The sequence below is a fragment of the Callorhinchus milii genome, unplaced genomic scaffold (assembly GCF_018977255.1).
Source record: "Callorhinchus milii isolate IMCB2004 unplaced genomic scaffold, IMCB_Cmil_1.0 Scaffold84, whole genome shotgun sequence".
NCBI lineage: Eukaryota > Metazoa > Chordata > Chondrichthyes > Chimaeriformes > Callorhinchidae > Callorhinchus > Callorhinchus milii.
In genome coordinates, this window is record NW_024704825.1 from 168,524 (window position 1) to 187,850 (window position 19,327).

A 19,327-nucleotide genomic window follows, 5' to 3' on the forward strand; every position below is an offset into this window, starting at 1 on the left:
GAGGAGAGAGTTCCCATAGTCCAGACTTGAGGTGATAAAGGCGTGGACCAGAGTTTCAGCCGCGTGAGGGGTGAGGTAGAGCCGTAGTCTGGCCATGTTTCGGAGTAAGTGCAAACCCGGTTGTTATTCAATTGGTAGATCGCTTTACTGAGATAATAATCCCGCAACATTCGGAAGCTTCACGGACAGCTGGACGCCAGGAAAGCCGTGGGTGGGTAGAGGGACTCGCTCAGGAGGCAGTGGACTCCCAACACCTTAACGCGGGACAGTGCATGAAGGGTTTGAGACCAGCATGTAATGTGACAGAGAAGACAAGACGGGAGTCAACTCAGAGAGGAGAGGTTTCGGTTTGGGAACACGGTGCAGTGAAGCAATGACGGAGGTGAAGAACAACGGCCTCAGACTCATAGAAACGTACCGCAAAGGAGGAGGCTATCGAGTTCGCGCCTGGTGTTCATACCAACCGTAATTCAACCCCCCTTCCTCGCTCCCTCCCTCCCTTCCCTCCTCCTCACCCTGACCATCTCCCCCCCTCCTCGCTCCCTCCCTTCCCTCCCCTCACCCTGACCATTTCCCCCCCTCCTCGCTCCCTCCCTTCACTGCCCTCACCCTGACCATTTCCCCCTCCTCGCTCCCTCCCTTCCCCCCTCACAGACCATTTCCCCCCTCCTGGCTCCCTCCCTCCACTGCCCTCACCCTGACCATTTCCCCCCTCCTCGCTCCCTCCCTTCCCTCTGACCATTTCCCCACTGCTCGGGTCCCAACCCAACTGTCCAGCGCCTTGGGACGTCCTCCTGACGTGAAAGGCGCTCTGCAAATGCAATCTTGTTGTGGTTGTTGTTGTTGTACATAACTGTTTACTTGGTATCCTATTGAAAGCACCGTGGAGAATTGAGCTTCGAGATAGACACACCTGTCTGTCTCCCCATCGCCCATCGGATCGACTTCAAAATCCTCGTTGCCGTTTACAAATCCATTCACTCCCTGGCACTGCCTAATTCTCCGACCGCCTCTCTTCCCAGCCCACCACCCCGGGGCCTGCGCTCTACTGAGCGCCAGCCTCCTGCCCCGTCCCTCACACCCCCCACCCCACAAGCGGAGGTCGTGCTTTCAGCCACTGCGGCCCGAAACTCAGGAACGCTCTCCCCGAACCCCTCCGCCTTGACCCTTCTCTCCCTCGTTTCAAGTTCCGCCTGAAAACCTTGCGCTTGGATCGTGCTGACGGCCTCCTCCGACCGGCCCGGAGTCACGGTCCGCACCGCTAAGCGCTCTGAGACGCTACCCCGCGTGGATGGTACTACCTCCGTGCAAGATGTTGTTGTACTTCTCACTTAAATTTTGTTCTCCAATCAGCTTCCTTCCATCACTCTTTCAGGCAACGCCTTCCACTTCTGAACAACTGGCCACGTGAAAAAAATTCCCCTCACCCTCCCCTCTGTTTATTTCACCAACTGTTTTCAATCAGTCGCCGATCCACGTGCCAGCGGGAAATGGTTTCTCCCTTTTCAAGCTGTCGAATCTTCTCCGCTCCAAGGAGAATAATCCTTGCTTTTCTCGCCTCTCCTGATAACCGAAGTCTCTCATAACAGAAACATAACATAGCATGACGTGTAGGAGCAGGAGGAGGCCATTCGGGCCTTCGAGCCTCTGCCCCGCCATTCAATCATGGCTGATCTTCTAACCTAACTCCAGCTGATAACCTGACCCCGCCTTATCCCCATACCCCCCTACCCCAGCCACCCTCCCCCCCACCCCCCCTGCCTTATCCCCATATCCCTTCATCCCTTTTGCAGTACGAAATTTCTCTATCTCAGTCTTGAATATGTTCGAGGACTGAGCGTCAACAGCCCTTTGGGGTAGTGAGTTCCACACATTCACTGCCCTTTGAGTGAAGAAGTTCTTCCTCCACTCAGTGCGAAAGGGTTGGCCTCTGATTTTAAGGTTGTGACCCCTGGTTTTAGTTTCTCCAACCGGGGGAAACCACCCCTATCCTCGTAACTCATCCCCTTCATCCCTGGCACTAACCTAGTACACGTACGTACGCATTACCCCCTCCAAGGCAAGTGCGTCCTTAAACAAGGAGACCAAAACATTCCTTGTATCATCCTGGAAAATCTGCTTTACAGTCCTGCCAATCGGTGGCCATTCTTCCTAAAGTGTGGTTCACCAGAAGTGAACCCAGTACTGCAGCTGAGGCCTATCCCGCATTTTGTCAGGTGTCGCCATAGCTTCCCGACTTGCGTATTCTACGCCCCGATTTAACGAGCCCGGTATCCCGCACGGCAGTTTGGAGTTAATCGTGCCGATGGATTGTCATTCTGAGCTCCAAACACACGGTGTCCCCAAACGTTATCACTGTCCGACTGAAACAGACGGAAACAACAAGGCGAACGCGCTCACCACACGCCTTCTCCACGTCCCACAGAACACACTGGAAAGTGAATCGACTGTGTATTTGTGGGCGAACGCGGCGGCCAATTGCGCACAGCAATGTCCCACAAACAATCGTGGGTTGAAAACGACCAATTTATTAATGTTTTGGGGTTTTTTTTTGGAAGGATTATTATTAGGGCTGTGTGTGGGGTGAGGAACCTCGCCCGAGGTCTGGCCCTGACCCGCCTGGGATTGAACCCGGGTCTCTCGCTGGTAAAGTGAGCGCTCAAACCGCTGAGGGCCAGGGCGGCCCCGGGGGGGCAGGGGCAGGGCGGCCCCGGGGGGGCAGAGCGGCCCCACGAGGGGAAGGGTGGCCCCAGGAGGGGCAGGGCGGCCCCGGGGGGGAAGGGTGGCCCCGGGGGGGAAGGCCGGGGGGGGGGCAGAGCGGCCCTGGGGGGGGGGGGGGAGAGGGCGGCCCGGCGGGGGGGAAGGGTGGCCCCGGAAGGGGCAGGGCGGCCCCGGGGACGGCAGGCCCGGGGTGGGGGGGGCAGGGCGGCCCTGGGGCCTGGGGGGAGGGCGGCCTCGGGGGGCGCAGACGTGCGCGCGCCACACGCGTCCCAACATTTTGAGTTGAGCGCCGATTGGGTCCACTTTCTGATCCTCTGTAACGCGGGTAACCACCGCGATGACCGCGGACCATCCGTTCACGTCCCTCCCTCCTGCGGCCGCGGGACACAGTGGTCAGTCCGGCGCGGAGGGCGCGATGGACATGAAGGTTATGTTGTTGTTGTTGACGCGATTGGATATCCGTCGCGATCGTAACAACAATATTACGCCACTAATACCGATAGAGCGCTACACACCAACACAACACCATATTATAACGACAACAATGACGACAGTAATAAAACAAACGCAATAATAAGAGAGAGAGGGAGGAGACCCTCCCCAGGGCTGTCAGAGAGAGAGGAGACCCTCCCCAGGGCTGTCAGAGAGAGATGGAGAGAGAAAGGGAGAAGACCCTCCCAAGGCTGTCAAAGAGAGACAGAGAGAGGAGACCGTCCCCAGCGCTGTCAGAGAGAGCGGGAGGAGACCCTCCTGAGGGCTGTCAGAGAGAGAGAGAGAGGGAGGAGACTCTCCCCAAGCCTGTCAGAGAGAGAGAGAGGGAGACCCTCCCCAAGCCTGTCAGAGAGAGAGAGAGAGGGAGACCCTCCCCAGGGCTGTCAGAGAGAGAGAGAGAGGGAGACCCTCCCCAAGCCTGTCAGAGAGAGAGAGAGGGAGGAGACCCTCCCCAGGGCTGTCAGAGAGAGGGAGGAGACCCTCCCCAGGGCTGTCAGAGAGGGAGGAGACCCTCCCGACGGCTGTCAGTGAGGGAGGAGCCCCTTCCCAGGGCTGTCAGAGAGGGATGAGACCCTCCCGAGGGCTGTCAGAGAGGGAGCAGACCCTCTCCAGGCTGTGAGAGAGAGAGGAGACCCTCCCCAGGGCCGTCAGAGGCAGGAGCCCCGCCCCAGGCATGTCAGAGAGGAAGGAGCCCCTCCCCAAGGCTGTCAGAGAGAGAGAGAGGGAGACCCTCCCTAAGCCTGTCAGAGAGAGAGAGAGAGGGAGGAGACCCTCCCCAAGCCTGTCAGAGAGAGAGAGAGGGAGGAGACCCTCCCCAGGGCTGTCAGAGAGAGAGAGAGGGAGACCCTCCCTAAGCCTGTCAGAGAGAGAGAGAGGGAGGAGACCCTCCCCAAGCCTGTCAGAGAGAGAGGAGACCCTCCCCAGGGCTGTCAGAGAGAGGGAGGAGACCCTCCCCAGGGCTGTCAGAGAGGGAGGAGACCCTCCCCAGGGCCGTCAGAGGCAGGAGCCCCGCCCCAGGCATGTCAGAGAGGAAGGAGCCCCTCCCCAAGGCTGTCAGAGAGAGAGAGAGGGAGACCCTCCCTAAGCCTGTCAGAGAGAGAGAGAGAGAGGGAGGAGACCCTCCCCAAGCCTGTCAGAGAGAGAGAGAGAGGAGACCCTCCCCAGGGCTGTCAGAGAGAGGGAGGAGACCCTCCCCAGGGCTGTCAGAGAAAGGGAGGAGACCCTCCCCTGGTGCTGAGTGAAGCCCATGTACTGACGACACGATGCAAAACGGCACTTTGGCGGTCAAGCAGAGAGGCAGCGGGCAGTAATGGTCAAGGATGTGTGCCTTGAGCCGTATTAATTTGGTAAAAGCAAAGGTCTTTCCCGTGAATAATAATAATAATAATAATAATAATCCTTGCATTTGATATAGCGCTTTTCATGTCGGGAGGACGTCCCAAAGCGCTTCACAGAACACACTGTAAAGTGAATTGACTGTATATTTGTGGGCGAACGCGGCAGCCAATTGCGCACTACAATGTCCCACAAACAGTCGTGGATTGAAAATGACCAATTTATTATTGTTTTTGGTTTTGGAGGTATTATTATTAGGCTCTGTGTGGAGTAAGGAAACTTGCCCGAGGTTTGGCCCTGACCCCCCGGGGATTGAACTCAGGTCTCTCATTGGCAAAGCGAGTGCTCTAACCACTGAGCTGCAGGAATGGGCGCAATCCGCTGCGTTGCAACTTGATGACGTATTTAAGCCACAGACGGAATTGAGGTCATGTTTACCCAATCCCGGATTCCCGACAGCGGCCGTTGCAGCTCAGTCAACGGCTCTTCCCCGATCCTCTGCCCCTGAGTTCACAGTTCCACTGATTTTTTTTTTATCGCGGTGATTATGTCAAGGCGGAGACGTGCACCAACAGATGTGGAGCCCGTCCCCAGGGCTCTTATAGAGAGAGAGAGTAGACCGCCCCATCCCCCACGCCCTCCCTCCCTTCCAGGCCTAGTAGAGGGAGAGAGAGAGAGAGAGGGGAGCAGTCCTCCCGGACCCCCCGCCCCCGCCCCAACCCCAACCCCAGGCATGTTGGAAAGAGAAGTAGCCCTCCCCGGCCACCCACAGAGGCCTGTTAGGGCGGGTGAGGAGCCAACAGTCCCCACGGCTGTTAGACAGCGAGGGGATCACCCTCCCACACCCTCCTCTCTGAGTCCTGTTGGAGAGAGAGAGAAATTCACACCACCCACACCCGGACTGTTATGGACACAGGCAGAGAGAGAGAGAGAGAGAGAGAGGCGCAGCACCTCCCCACCCCCTGGGCTGTGAGAGAGAGGACCCCCCCGCCCCACCACGGTCGAAGGCGCACTTCTTCAAGTGCAGTCAGAAAACAGGAGGGAGGTGAAACCGATTTGAGGGGGATGATTCCCCGGCTTCGGGGTGCAACGGCCACTATGGTAGGGCGCAGGAATCCGGCGGTCAATGCGGCGGCCGGAGCCACAGTCGATTTGAGACGGGGGGCCCAGTGTGAAAGGTGTAATATAACCACAGGCTTTATTGTGTAGTTACACAGACCGTGAAAGCTTTCAGCCCGGCAGCCATCGCAGTCAAACACAAGTAATGTCTGAGCGTTTCCTCTCTCATTGAGCGATCGCCCGGCAGATCCGTAGCGGCTCAGAGTTTTTCCCGCCATCACTCAACCCGGGACTGAAGTACGGGTAAAGTTTCTCGGTGAAAGTCTGGGCGAAGGTGTGGAGGTGAGACATGTTGTCAGCATTATAAAACGACACCTGTCCCCCCTCGTAGTCCAGGTACACTCCCAGCTTCCCGGGTCTCTCTCCCAGGGTCAGGAGGGTGGGTTCTGTGGTACACGCTTCATATTCATTCCCGTTTATCAGTGTCACGGCCCAGTATCCATCCTCTGGTGTCAGTGTGATCGTTCCTTTCCTGCTGATGGACCCTTTGGCCAATCCCACACCCCACTCAGTCTTGTTGGCCACCTGGACCTCCCAATAGTGTCTCCCCGATGTGAAGCCCTCGGATCCCAGGGCACAGGCACAGAGATCAAACCTCTTCGGGTGGTCGGGGAGGCGCTGCCGCTTCTCTCCAGGTCTCACGCTGCTCAGGTCCTCGGACACGATGAGCCAGGGGTTCGCTGTGTCCGGATCCAGAGTCAGAGAGGCCGGAGCTGAGAGAGAGATGACATAAAGTGGAGTGAGGGGCAAGTCTGGAAGTTCAGACTGTGCGTAACCACCACTGCACCTGGGAACAGAATCCAGCACAAAAGCTCACACTGTTTGCGAGGGGGTTGCGTTTGATGTGTGTGTTCGTGATGGGTACGTGTGCGCGCAGTGTGTGTGAGAGGGGTTTCTGTGAGGTGCCTGTTTTAGGGGTACCGTGTGATGATGTGTGCGTGAGCGTCGTGTTTGTCAGAGGGGTGGGCGGGTGAGGGGTGAGAGTGTGAGGGATGTGCACGCGTGTTAGGTGAACGTTTGAGGGGCGCGCGTGTGCGCGTGAGGGATGGGTGCGCGAGGTGTGTGTGTGAGGGCTGCGTGCACGCGGGTTGCGGGTACCAGGGGTGAGTTTTGTTCTGTTTCTGCGTGAGTGTGGTGCGTGCGTACATGTGTGAGGGTGTGAGGGTTGTGTGTGTGAGCGTACGAAGCGTTTACCTGGGCAGATGCTGTATATCATCAGTCTCCAGGCTGTGTACTGTATGGGCCCTGTGTATATCCCCACAGGCAGCTCAGCCTCACACACTGACAGCGTAAACTCCTCCTCGGAGACCCTGAATCGAGAGACACTCACATTTCAACACAACGTTACACACTGTGATTGGTTTCCGTGTTAAAAATTCTGGGATATTTGGTCACGAACGTTGCATACCTTCTCTTCCGGGCGACTTCCTCCTAATAATAAAGTCAAACACAGACAGTGAGTTCACACGTTGTTACACTCGGACACACACAACAGACTTCTACGGCGCAGAGTTTACTGTCATTATTAAAGCTTATTATTAAGGTTATTAATTGATGTCATTATTAATTAATGTTATTAATTATTAAAATTAGCGTTGCAAACTCAGTGTTGTTTCCAAAGGGCACAAAGCTCAGTTGTACAGCAACATAAAATGGCTAAAGACAGGGAAGTTGAGTGGGACATCCTCGCAAACAGATTCTAAAACATACCAAATAATAAACTAATAGATCTGCGTCACAGTCAGACAACGATTGTCGGCTGAAGACTGTGCGTAACTGTTACCGAAATCAATTATAACGGAACCTGTTAACCTGCAGGAAGGTGAGCGGGTCTTCTTCCATCCGCTTCCGTAACGCCGAGAGTTCTCGCTCGGCCGAATCCAAACTGCCCTGAATGCCTCGCAGATCCGCCTCCATTCGGCGCAAAGCCTCCTCCTCCCGCCGTCCGAGCTCTCGCATGACCAGCTGCTCTCTGTCGACCAGGCTCTGGTGCATCTGAGCAAACTCGGCCGCGACGCGCTTCCGCAGACTGCCCGCCTGTTCCTGCGAAGACATCGGACGTGGCACCGCGCGGGCACGGAAAAGCGAGACGCCCCGAGACATCCCGTCAAGGACACGCGGCAAAGGGCGACGCACTGGGCGGTCATATCGGACGTGGCTCACCTTAACCCGCGAAATCATTTCTCTTTGCCTGATTCCGGCTTGCAAAGCGGCGGCCTTCCTCCGCGTGAGAGAAGCCAAGGAGGATTTCACCGTGTCCTGGAATAATGATAATAATAATAATAATAATATTCCTTGCATTTGATACAGCGCCTTTCACGTCGGGAGAGGACGTCCCAAAGCGCTTTACAGACACTGTAAAGTGAACTGACTGTATATATATTTGTGGGCGAACGCGGCGGCCGATTGCGCACAGCGACGTCCCACAGACAGTCGTGGGTTGAAAACGACCAATTTATTATTGTTTGGGTTTTTTTTTGGAGGGATTATTATTAGGGCTGTGCGTGGAGTAAGGAAACCTGCCCGAGGTTTGGCCCTGACCCCCCGGGGATTGACCTCGGGTCTCTCGCTGGCAAAGCGAGTGCTCTAACCACTGAGCGACAGGACTCCGCAATGAGAACGCAAAATGAAAGCGCTTTGACTGTGAAAATATGAAGCGACGTGAAGCGAAACCTGCGCGAGGGTACGGTCACCTGGAAAATTTCCGCAGCCTCTGCGACAGGCGGGAAGCGGTGATCCCTGTGCTCCTGCGCATCCCTGTAAATCACACACAGCTCTTTCCCGTCGCTTTCGCAGAACGCTTCAGTTCCTCCCAGTGCTTCTCACAGTGGTGTTTGACCCCCACGTCCCCCGGGGCCAGGCTGGTTCCCCGCACTTTCTCTGCCAGACTCGCCAGGGCCCGGTTGACCCTGAGCTTCCTTTCCGGAAACACCTCCTGGCAGACGGCACAGGAGTCGGTTTGCTGGTTTTCCCAGCACCGGGCGATGCAGGAGCGACAGAAGTTGTGGCCACACTCGAGGCTGATGGGATCGGTGAAGAAATCTAGGCAAATCGGACAAATTACCTCCTCGGTCCAGCTCTCAGCCTGGAGTCTTGAAGCCATTTTCACCTTCAGCACTGCCCGCCTGCAACCGGTGTCGGTTTCAGTGCGAGTGCGCGGGCGGCTCCCAAGTGACCTGTCCGTCAAACCCTCTCCTTTCGTCACTTCTTGTGAACTCAGCTGATAGTGACTCTCATCCCCGGGGGACCACCAGAAATGCCTTCTGCGAGGATTACAACTCACAGCAGTTGCAGTAGCCTCTGCGTTTCAACAACAACAACAGCAAGAACAACAGGATTCCATTTATAGAGCGCCTTTCACGTCAGGAGGACGTCCCGAGGTGCTGGACAGTTGGGTCAGGACCCGAGCATTGGGTGGGGGGAAATGGTCAGGGAGAGGGGAGGGAATGGAGGGAGCGAGGAGGGGGGAGATGGTCAGGGTGAGGGGAGGGAATGGAGGGAGCGAGGAGGGGGGAGATGGTCAGGGTGACGGGAGGGAAGGGAGGGAGCGAGGAGGGGTTAGAGAGTCGAGAGGAGAGCTGAAGGTACGGTCAAAGAGAAAGGTCTTGAGACCGGCCTTGAAGGAGGAAAGGGAGGAAGCGGCGAAGGCACTGGGGATGGAGTTCCAGAGCCTCGGGGCTGAGAGGCTGAAGGCCACCGGTGGTCGGGTGGTTGGGGCGGGGGATGTGGAGCAGACCGGAGCCAGAGGAACGGTGGGTACGGGCGGGTAGGTAGTGGGATAGTTGGTCGGAGAGGTAGGAGGGAGCGAGGCCGTGAATCGCCTTGTAGGTGAAGATGAGGATCTTGAATTCGAGATCACGCTGATCACGACTTTAAGAACCAGAGACATTCCTGGGCTGAGAGACGGGAGAGAATCAAACAACAATCCATGTGTTTGATGTAGAAGCTGTAAACTCTCGAAGCGCTGCCCATTTCTGTACAGCGTAGTTAGTGACCGTTGAGTTTGGGTGAATATGCAGCCAATCTCCACACAACCGAGTGCAGCGGGTAATCAATCACGCAGTGACGGGCCGACGTCATGTGGGGGATCGCATTGTGAGCCAGAACCTCAGGGAGAGGAAGGACCATCCTTTATTTTCAAATTGTGCTGCCGGGTGTGTAACGTCCACCAGGACAGACACAAATGGACCTTTTTTTTTTCGCGGTGGACTCCTGTGGCGCGTGTTGGGCGGTCGCGCTCCGAGTTTAAATCCCTTCGCTCCCTGCCACTTCCCTACCTCTCCCGACCTCATCGCTTTCGGCCACAACTCCCCGAAACTCCGGAACAACTCTACCTCAATTTTTACCCCCTTTGCCCACTGTGTCCCGGTTTTCAAAGCCGGCCTGAAACGTTATCGACCGTGACTACGGTCACCTCCAAACTACAAACCCCACACCCCCACCCTCCCAACCCCCCAAACCCCCTCCCCGGCTTGGCGTCAGGAGGCTCCTCCACGGTTAAATGCTGCATCAGTGTACGTTGTTGCGGCTGTCGTTTTCGGTTGGAGCGCCGGCCGTGCAAACGAGAGGACCTCAGTTCGATTCCCGGGTCGAGCAAAATCCATGATAGCCGAGAGCAAGAGTGGATTCAACGTAGGTCGGCGAGCGGTGAGTGACGCCTGGGGCGGTGGGCAGGGGGGCGATGGGGGTCGGTGGGAGGGAGGGGCATCCATCCGTTGGGTTAGTCCCAGAGACGCCGTGTTTGAAATTTTCCGCCTAACTCAATAGCCAAGTTTCCTTCGCTTGAAGTTTTCGCTGTGCTACCCGAAAACAACCAGAAAAATAATAATAATCATAATAATAATAATATGTGCACATGATATAGCGCTTTTCACGTCTTCGAGAGGTCGCAAAGCGTGTCACAGAATATGCTGTTAAGTGAATTGAGCATATGTTTGCGGGCGAAACGCGGCAGCCAATTGCGCACAGCGGTGTCTGTCCCGCAAATGGCCGTGGATCGAAGTTTTTTTCTTTGGAGGGAATATTATGTGTGGAGTAAGGAAACTTGCTGAAGCTTTCACACTGAATGGAATTGAACCCAGGCGTCTCGCTCGCAAGGCGAGCGCTCCAACCGCCGAGCTGCAGGACTCCACATGTTTGTAGAGCGCCTTTCACGTTGGGAAGACGTCCCAAAGTGCTGGACGGTCAAGCGTCAGGGCCCGAGCACGGGGGAAATGATGTGACATGAAAATGTTAAGGGTCAATTCCCGTTTCAGCTCAAGTTCACGAATCATTAGCGGATAGAATCCAACAAAGTGCAAGCAAGACCATCAAGCTTTTTATTGGGCATCGTCTATTCTCCCGTTTGCAAAGATGCTCAGTTTTAGAGTTGGTCGATCATAGAGAGACACGGCCGAATCCGTGACCTTCCAACAACGACAACCGGCGTTCCACACAGGAGTACAGGGCGGGAGGATTAGACATCAAGATCCGAGGAAGGGGTGGGGGGGACCGGAAGTGAGGACTGCAGAAGTGGACCATTACCAGTGGACAAGTGGAGCCGAGGTGAGCTGTGGAGTAATGGAGAGTGCGCTGGTCTCTGTATACAACGCCTGGTCTCTGCATAACAGGGCTTGTCGTTTTATAATAGGCCTGGTCTGTATATAACTGGCCTGGTTTCCCTATAAGAGGCCGGTCTATGTATGTCAAACTCCTATAACTGGCCTCGTCTATGTATCAAAGGCTTGGCCTATGTATAACAGGCCTGGCCTATGTATAACCAGGCCAGGTCTCACTATAACTGCCTGGTTTATGTATAAGAGCCTGGTCTCTGTATGACTGGTCTGGTCTCTGTATGACAGACTGATCTCTGTACAACAGGCCTCTTCTTTGTGTAACACCATGGTCTCTGTATAAAAGCGCTTGTCTATTTATCACAGGCTTGACTCACGTGGTTCTGGCCTGGTCTCTGTATAACAGGCCTGGTCTCCGTATAACAGCTCTGGTCTCTGGATGACAAACTGGTTTCTGTATAACAGGCCCGGTCTAGGTATGAAATGCATGATTTCTATATTATAGACTGGTTTCTGTATTGGCCTTGTATATCTACGTCAGGTCTCGTTTCTGTACAACAGCCTAGTCTCTGCATAACAGCCTGGTCTCTGCATAACAGCCTGGTCTCTGCATAACATCCTGGTCTCTGTATAACAGCCTGGTCTCTGCATAAAAGGCCTTCATTATGCATAAAAGGCCTGGTCTCCGTACAAGAGCACTGTTCGCCTTATAACAAGCTTGACCCGGTATAACCTGCCTGGTCAACGTATAGCAGGATTACTCCCTGTACAGAAGCCTCGTCCCTCGTAAAAAGGCCTTAACTATGTATAGCAGGCCCGCTTTCTGTATAACAGCCTGGTCCCTATCTAACAGGCCTTGTCTATGTACAACAGGCCTGGTCTATGTATAACTGACATGGGCTATGTATAACAGGGCTGGTCTCTCTGTAACAGGCCTTCACTATGTATGAATGAAAGGCCTTGTCTCTGTATAAGAGACCTGGTCTTTGTACAAGAGCACTGGTCATTTTATACCAGCCTGGACCCTGTACAACCAGCTGATCTATGTGTAGTATGCCTGGTCCCTGTATAACAGCCTCATATCTGTAAAACTGGCCTTGTCTATATATAGCAGGGCTGCTTTCTATATAGCAGCCTGGTCGCTGTATAACAGGCCATGTCTATGTATAACAGTCCAGGTCTCCGAATAACAGCACTGGTCTGTATAGCAGGCCTGGTATCTGTATAAGAGGTCTGGTTTCTGTATAAGAGGTCTGGTCTCTGTATAAGAGGTCTGGTCTCTGTATAAGAGGTCTGGTCTCTGTATAAGAGGTCTGGTTTCTGTATAAGAGGCCTGGTCTTTGTACAAGAGCACTAGTCTCCTTATAACAGCCCGGGCCCTGTATAACCGGCCTGATTTACATATAATACAGATCTGGTTTCTGAATAACAGCCCGGTTTCTGTGTAACGTATTGCTCTCTGTATAACTGGCCCGGTCTCTGTGAAACAGGACTGGTGTCCGCATAACAGGACCCTCGGAGGAGAGGGTAGAGCAACAGAGACACAGAGAGAAAGTGAGCGAGAGAGAGAGATAGAGAGAGAGAGACTGAGCTGGGGAATGAGGGGCATGTACTGACTCTCCGATATTGACGGATTATTGGGCAGCGCTCACACACACATACACAGTCACTCAAGCGCACACACAGTCACACTGACTCACTGCGTCTCACACCCAGTCTCTTTCTACCTTTCTCTCTCTCTTTCTCTCTCTCTCACACACTCTCTCTTGCTCACACGCACAACCACACACACCATCTCGCTCTGTCTCTCTCTCTCACGCACTTAGTCTCTCTCTCTGTCTCTCACACACAGTCTCTCTCTCTCTCTCTCTCACACACAAAACGGCCTATGTTTCTCTCATAAACGCACACACTCTCACTCTGTCTAACTTACACGCCATCTCTGCGTGTCACACACTTTCTCTCCATGTCTTTCTCTCACATACAACTGTCTCTGGTTCTCCGACACACATTAACCCACAAACATAGGCTCTCCCTCTCTCTCACACACATACACCCACGCAGTAACACACACACACACACGCACACACAAACACATGCACACGCACATTCGTACTGGTCGTCAGACACTGACTGAGATGCGCGCACTCTCATATACACACAAACACAATTAACTGTGGTCCTAACATTATTTGACCGTCTATCGCACAGTCTCACACACGCACTCTCTCTGTGTGCGTCTGGTCATCGGAATTCGTAGCCCACAGAAAGTCAACGGGACCCAGAGACCACTGGCCCTTCACAGAATATGCTGCAATGCGAGGGGTCTGTATATATTGCGTGTGAAACGCGGCAGTCAGTTGCGCGCAGCAGTGTCCCGCAAGCAAACGTGGATTGAGCGACTTAATTAATCTTTTCCTTGAAGTAGCATTACTCCAGTCAACAAACGACTGGGCTCCTATTTACTGGTTGGTGCTGAGAGGGGTGTTTAGTTACTCAGCGTTTTGCCATCCCGGGAATGAAACCCGGCTCCTGTCACTTGGGAGGCGAGTGCTCTCTCTCTCTCTGAGCTACAGGAGCAGATGCACTTCCCTGGATTTGGGGCCACAGTTTGGCGAAGGCTTGACAGAGGAGTGCTTCCCTTTGCTTGTTTTGAATCGGCTGATGAGGACAGACTGGTGTGGGGTCGGCGGGAAGCAGAGGTAGAGAGGAGTCAGGCCGCGGAGGTCTTTGAAATTGTGGAGCAGATTTTGAACACTGTCCTCCGAGGGATAAGCAGCCAGTGAAGCGGGGCGAGTCTCGGGGCAATAGGTTCAAAGAGCCTGGCGCAGGAGAGGACACGAGGCGCAGAGCTATAGATAATCATCAGCTTGGGGAGGGAAGAGTTGGGAAGACCAGACCGACAAGCTAGGAGTTGGTGTAATCCAGTCTGGATGTGCCGAGTGTGCGAACGAGGTCTGGGCGGCCTGAGGGGAGAGGCAGTGGCGGAGCCAAGCCATGCTGCGGAGGTGGAGGAAGGCTTAAAGGATCGCGGAGTTCAGTGCCCCGGGTATGGAGACAAGTAGTCACGAATTCCTGTAGCTGAGTGGTTGGAGCCCTCGCCTCACGAGCGAGAGGAACCAGTTTAGATTCGCAGACTGTCCCGCACCAGTCTTCGGGACCACATCACTTCCACCCTCGACCTCACCCTCACCCTCGCCCTGACTCACCTCCACTGGCTCCCCATCCCCCAGAGGATCCAATTCAAGATCCTCATTCTCACCTACAAGGCCATCCACGGCCTCACTCCCTCCTACCTCTCTGACCTACTATCCCCCTACCTACCCGCCCGTACCCTACGTCCCTCTGGCCCCATTCTGCCCCGCATCCCCCGCCCCAACAGCCCGACCATCGGTGGCCTTCAGCCTCTCAGCCCCGAGGCTCTGGAACTCCCCGGTGCATCTCTACCCCCTCCTCCCTTCCCTCCCCTCACCCTGACTATCATCCCCTCCCCGCTCCCTCCCTTCCCTCCCCTCACCCTGACCATCACCCCCTCCTCGCTCCCTCCCTTCCCTCCCCTCACCCTGACCATTTCCCCCCTCCTCGCTCCCTCTCTTCCCTCCCCTCACCCTGACCATTTTCCCCCCCAATGCTCGGGTCCTGACCCAACTGTACAGCGCCTCGGGACATCCTCCCGATGTGAAAGGCGCTCTGTAAATGGAATCATCTTGTTTTTGTTGTTGTTGTTGTACAGGGCGAAACCTCAGGCAAGTTTCGTTCCGCCACAGATACGCCTCTATTTTCCTGCAGTCAGTAGGAACCGGGATATTAGTCGATTGGGGCGTCGCTTTACAGGGATAATAAAATAATCATAAATAACGATAATAATTTGGTGACCCAATCCACAAAGGTGTGCGGAACACCGCTGTGCAGAATTAGCTGCCGCGGTTTGCTCACAAAACGTAGTCACTACACTTGGGGGTTTAGTGACCCCGCCTCCTAATAATATCCTACTCTTCCCCCCTTGAAGATAGGATGACATGGCTTTCATTCCCAAACACAGCCGACGGATTGGTACTCTCCTGCAGCGGCCTGAGCAGCATCGAGAACCACTGTGTGTGTGCGAGAGAAGGTGAGAGAAAGTGTGAGCGAGGCCCGGGTGTGAGAGAGTGTGTGAACGATTGTGTGCGAGAGAGAGTGCTGGTGAGTGTGTGAGAGTGATAGTGAGTGTGTGAGAGCGAGAGTCAGAGAGTGTGTGTGTGAGAGAATGTTGGTGAGTGTGTGAGAGAGTGACAGTGAGTGTGTGAGAGAGAGAGCGTGTGTGTGAGAGTGATAGTGAGTGCGTGTGAGAGAGAGAGTGAGGGAGTGTGTGTGGGAGAGAGTGTGTGAGCGATTGTGTGCGAGAGAGAGTGTTGGTGAGTGTGTGAGAGTGATAGTGAGTGTGTGAGAGAGAGACTGATATTGAGTGTGTGTAATAGTGAGTTCGTGAAGACAGAGAGTGAGGGAGTGTGTGTGGGAGAGAGTGTGTGAGCGATTGTGTGCGAGAGAGAGTGTTGGTGAGTGTGTGAGAGTGATAGTGAGTGTGTGAGAGAGAGACTGATAGTGAGTGTGTGAGAGTGATAGTGAGTGCGTGAAAGAGAGAGTGAGGGAGTGTGTGTGGGAGAGTGTGTGAGCGTGTGTGTAAGAGTGTTAGAGAGAGGAAGTGTGTGAGGGAGTGTGCGAGAGAGTTGGTGTGAGAGTGTGTTCGCATGAGAGCGGGTGAGAGTGAGAGAGAGATAGAGAGAGATTGTGTGTGACTGAGTGTGAGAGATTGTGTGTGTGTGAGAACGGGTGTGCAAAGTAGTGGTGGGTGTGAGAGCGCGTGTGTTGGAAAGTGAGACAGAGAAAGAGAGAGAGAGAGGTTGTGAGTGTGTGTGAGTGTGTGTGTGTTCGAGAGTGAGAGATTGTGAGAGTGTGTGTGTGTGTGTGTGAGTGTGTGTGTGTGTTCGAGAGTGAGAGAGAGATTGTGTGTGACTGAGTGTGAGAGATTGTGTGTGTGCGAGAACGCGTGTGCAAAGTAGTGGTGGGTGTGAGAGCGCGTGTGTTGGAAAGTGAGACAGAGAAACAAAGAGAGAGGTTGTGAGAGTGTGTGTGTGTTCGAGAGTGTGAGAGAGGTTGTGAGTGTGTGTGTTCAAGAGAGTTGGAGAGAGAGATTGTGAGTGTATGTGTGTGTTCGAGAGTGAGAGAGATTGTGAGAGTGTGTGTGTGTTCAAGAGAGCGAGAGAGAGATTGTGAGTGTGGTGTGTGTGTGTTCGAGAGAGAGATTGTGAATATGTGTGTGTTCGAGAGAGTGAGAGAGGTTGTGAGAGTGTGTGTGTGTGAGTGTGTTCGAGAGAGAGGAGATTGTGAGTGTGTGTGTGTGAGAGAGAGTGAGAGAGAAAGAGAGAGAGAAATTGTGAGAGTGTGTGTGAGTGTGTTCGAGAGAGAGATTGTGAGAGTGTGTGTGTGTGTGAGAGAGAGTGAGGAGAGAGAGAAATTGTGAGAGTGTGTGTGAGAGAGAGAGAGAGATTGTGAGAGTGTGTGTGTGTGAGAGAGAGAGTGAGAGAGATTGTGAGAGTGTGTGTGTGAGAGAGAGAGAGATTGTGAGTGTGTGTGTGTGAGAGTGAGAGAGAGATTGTGAGAGTGTGTGTGTGTGAGAGAGTGAGAGAGAGAGATTGTGAGAGTGTGTGTGTGTGAGAGTGAGAGAGATTGTGAGAGTGTGTGTGTGTGAGAGAGTGAGAGAGAGAGATTGTGAGAGTGTGTGTGTGTGAGAGTGAGAGAGATTGTGAGAGTGTGTGAGAGAGAGAGGTTGTGAGTGTGTGTGTGTGTGTGAGAGAGTGAGAGAGAGAGATTGTGAGAGTGTGTGTGTGAGAGAGAGAGAGATTGTGAGTTGCGAGTGTGTGTGTGCGTGTGTTCGAGAGAGTGAGAGAGAGAGAGAGAGCGTTAACGCAAAAAAAAGTAGTTTATATATTTGAGATTAACACAGAATTGTGAATAGTTTTGTAGTCTTTACCGTCCGGAGCGTCGGCCGATCCTCTGACCCCCTTTGACGTGTTCTTCCACTGCGTTCGGATAAGATTCCTTACTCCACACGCGCACACACCCACACACACACCCACACACACCCACACGCACACACACCCACACTCACAATCTCTCTCTCTCTCTCTTGAACACACCCACACACCCACACACACACGCACACACGCACACTCACAATCTCTCTCTCTTGAACACATCCACACACCCACACACACACCCAATCCCACACAAACACACACACTCACAATCTCTCTCTCTCTCTTGAACACACACACCCACACACACGCGGCCCTAAGAATAATAACAATCCCTCCCAAAAAAAAAACCCCAAAACAATAACAAATCGGTCGTTTTCCACCCGCGACCGTCCGTGGGGACGTCGCTGTGCGCCATCGGCCGCCGCCTTCGCCCACAAACATATACACAGTCGATTCGCTTTACGGTGCGTTCCGTGAAGCGCTTCGGGACCTCCTCTCCCGACGTGAAAAAGCGCTGTATCGCAATGCGTGGATTATTGTTATTATTATTATTATTATCTCTGTCTGTGCATCGTTCCTATATGTATTTGTGTTTGTCTCCTTGTGTTCGTACGTCGGTGTCAGTGTCTTTCAGTCTGTGTGCGTTTCTGTCCGTCTGTCTCTTTGTGGGTGAGTGTGGATGTGTGTGTGGGTGTGTGTGTGGGGGTGCGTCTCTGTGTCGTTCTCTACCCTTGTCTGTCTCTTTGTGTGTGTGTGTGTGTGTGGGGGTGTGTGTGTGTGGGGGTGTGTCTCTGTGTCGTTCTCTACCCTTGTCTTTCTCTCTCTCTCTCTGTCTCTCTCCCTCTCTGTCTGTGTGTGTGAGACTCTCCATTCCAGTCAATGACGGGTTAATGGGCCTCACCGAGGCGCAGAGAGGAAAGGGTGTTGTTTGCGGAAACGCTGCTGTTCCTGTGTTAATAAGGGTATACACCGCAGGTCTGCGCCGCGCGGGGCCTGGAAAACACTCCGATCTCTCACTGCGGCCGGCGATAGAGCGGTAACTGCACTGTCCTGGCTGTGTGTGTGAGGGTGTGTGTAGGGAGGGCGGTGTGTGTGTGTGTGTGTAGGGAGCGCAGTGACCGCACTGTCCTGGCTGTGTGTGTGAGTGGTGTGTGTGTAGGGAGGGCAGTGTGTGTGTGTAGGGAGAGCAGTGTGTGTGTGCGGAGGGAGGGCAGTGTGTGTGTGTGTAGGGAGCGTAGTGTGTGTAAGGAGTGCAGTGTGTGTGTGTGTAGGGAGCGTAGTGTGTGTGTAAGGAGTGCAGTGTGTGTGTGTGTAGGGAGGGCAGTGTGTGTGTGTGTGCATAGGGAGGGCAGTGTGTGTGTGTGTAGGGAGCGTAGTGTGTGTGTAAGGAGTGCAGTGTGTGTGTGTGTAGGGAGGGCAGTGTGTGTGTGTGTGAGAGAGAGTCTGTGAATGAGAGTGAGAGAGTCTGTGAATGAGAGTGAGAGAGTCTGTGAGTGAGAGAGTTTGTGAGAGTCTGTGAGTGTGTGATTGAGAGTCTGAGTGTGTGTGTGAGTGAGAGAGTCTGTGAGAGTGAGAGAGTCTGAGTATGAGTGAGTGAGTGAAAGAGTCGGTGAGTGTGAGTGAGTGAGAGCATCGGTGAGTGTGTGAGAGAGAGTCGGTGAGTGAGTGAGAGAGTCGGTGAGTGTGTGTGAGAGTCTGTGAGTGTGTGTGTGAGTGAGAGGGTCTGAGAGTGTGTGAGAGAGAGTCTGTGAGTGTGTGAGTGAGAGTCTGTGAGTGTGTGTGAGTGAGAGTCTGTGAGTGTGTGTGAGTGAGAGTCTGTGAGTGTGTGTGAGTGAGAGTCTGTGAGTGTGTGAGTGAGAGTCTGTGAGTGTCATTTCCCCCCCCTCCTCGCCACCTCCCTTCCCTCCTCTCACCCTGACCATTTCCCCCCCTTCCTCGCTCCCTCCCTTCCCTCCCCTCGCTCTGACCATTTCCCCCTCCTCGCTCCCTCCCTTCCCTCCCCTCACCCTAACCATTTCCCCCCCTCTCGCTCCCTCCCCCCTCCTCCCCTCACTCTACCATTTCCCCCCACCTCGCTCCCTCCCTCCCTCC

General features: G+C 54.1%; 2 protein-coding genes and 1 pseudogene across 2 annotated transcripts in view; all 3 read right to left on the reverse strand.

The window, feature by feature from the left end:
* Positions 1-19,327, reverse strand: part of LOC103182526 (NACHT, LRR and PYD domains-containing protein 3-like) — a 50,892-nt gene that overhangs the window by 28,864 nt on the left and 2,701 nt on the right. The window lies entirely within an intron of this gene.
* The window catches only part of LOC103179156 (zinc finger protein 664), a 33,536-nt gene that overhangs the window by 10,377 nt on the left and 3,832 nt on the right, over positions 1-19,327 (reverse strand). The gene's annotated exons all lie outside the window — the stretch shown is intronic.
* LOC103179181 lies at positions 5,721-9,016 on the reverse strand (annotated as a pseudogene).